Source organism: Chiloscyllium plagiosum, chromosome 35 (assembly GCF_004010195.1).
Source record: "Chiloscyllium plagiosum isolate BGI_BamShark_2017 chromosome 35, ASM401019v2, whole genome shotgun sequence".
Lineage (NCBI taxonomy): Eukaryota > Metazoa > Chordata > Chondrichthyes > Orectolobiformes > Hemiscylliidae > Chiloscyllium > Chiloscyllium plagiosum.
Window position 1 is genome coordinate 33,004,427 of NC_057744.1, and position 1,756 is coordinate 33,006,182.

At 39.8% G+C, this 1,756-nt stretch overlaps 1 long non-coding RNA gene across 5 annotated transcripts in view; it reads right to left on the reverse strand.

Annotated features, from left to right (window-relative positions):
- Positions 1 to 950: 950 nt before the first annotated feature.
- Positions 951 to 1,756, reverse strand: part of LOC122540748 — a 14,893-nt gene continuing 14,087 nt past the window's right edge. For all 5 annotated transcript variants that reach the window (XR_006309401.1, XR_006309403.1, XR_006309402.1 and 2 more), the window contains one exon: positions 951 to 1,161. This is a non-coding gene — a long non-coding RNA (uncharacterized LOC122540748). The remainder of the gene's footprint in view (positions 1,162 to 1,756) is intronic.

Sequence of the window (1,756 nt, forward strand, 5' to 3'; positions counted from 1 at the left end):
AGAGTTAAGCTTTGAGTTTTGTGAAACAAGAGGTTTAGCTGAGCATGACTTAGATCAGATAAGAACTTACAGTTAACAATATGGGTGCTGCAGGCAAGGGTAATGGGTTAATAAGATAGAAAAGCATTCATTATGTGGAGCCATTTAACAATATTGGAAACATTCAGTATGTAAGGTCAGTTTAACAAGGTGAAAAGTATTCATTATGTGAAGCCAGTTAAGATTAAGAACATTCATTGTGTAACAGCGGATGGCTAATATGGGTTTGGGTGGGATGCTCTTTGAAAGGTTGGTGTACACTTGATGGGCTGAATAGCCTGTTTCCACACTGTAGGGATTCTATGATAATCCCCAGCCACCCCATTCTGCAAGTATCATGGGTTTGTCTGTTGATACCATTAGGAGGACTGCTCTGTGGATCTCCTGTGATTGGGAATGACCTGAACTTTAAACGGACAAGACAACTATATCTGTGAGATTAAATCTGGTAGTGAGTACAATGTTAATTGTTGGGGTTTTATCCAGTGTGATTTCAAACACTGATGAATGCCTATGGAAGTCCCTGGAGTTTCCTTTAGCCTTTACATGTCATTTTGCCTGAAATTAGACAAATGAACACAGAGCGAGCATGAAAATCTGAGTGTAAGGCAATCTATCTGGAATCTTAGTGGGAGCCAGTTAATATTCCAGATGGAATTAAACACAATGATGAGATTCCTCTAAGTGTAGACATTAGTGAGCCAACAAGGAGCATGTTAAAACTAAGCTGCCTTTTTTTTAGGGCCAGTCGGCATGCTTTAAAATAAGTGTTAATTTACTCAGAAAATGACTATGACACCAATATAACATTATTTTCAAAAACATACTTTATTTGTAAAATTAGTGAAACTATATTTTGAAATGTTTAACATTGAATATTACCAAAAGATCATTAAAATTCAATTCTTCTCCATGTTTCACCCCAAGGCGCTTTTATGTATACATTTATAACATTTTTTGATATTTACCGTACACATCCTATGTCAAGCAGACAGCCTAAGAGGCTGTAAGTAGTTTCCAGCCTCGAGCTTAGATTGTACAATCAGACAAGGAACTGTGGATGCAGGTGATCCGAAACAAAAACAGAAGTTACTGGGAGAAACTCAGCAGATCTGGCAGCACCTGTAGGAAGAAAGAAGAGCTTACATTTCTGGTATGCTGACTCTTCGTCAGAATGTTAGGCCTTAGGTAGTGATCATTCCCAATTGTGTCTTTGCAACAGCTGCCCTAAGCTTCGGCATACAGAGGAACCTCGATTATCCGGATATCAATTATCCGAATATCGGATTCTCCAAAGGAGATCTTGAGGTTCTGACAGAAACATTACATCAAAGTCATGTTTGCAACACTGATCGCATCGTTTGTTTACAGTGATTAAACTGAACATTGATGGTAGCCCAGGCACTGCCTCCAAATGACTGATCTCCTCCCCTCTCTCTCTTCCCCCACATTTTCCTTGGAGTTCAACACAGGCGTGTACCCTGAACCCCCCCCCCCCCCCCCCCTTCCCCCAGATAATCTCTCCAACATTGTCTTGTACAGGGCAAAGTTGGAACTTGTCAAAATGTTGCAGTAAATAGGTGTGTGTGTGTGAGTGTGTATATATGTGTGTGTATATGTGTGTGTGTGTATATGTGTGTGTGTATATGTGCGTGCGTGTGTATATGTGTATGTGTGTGTATATGTGTGTGTATATGTGTGTGTGTATGTGTGTATA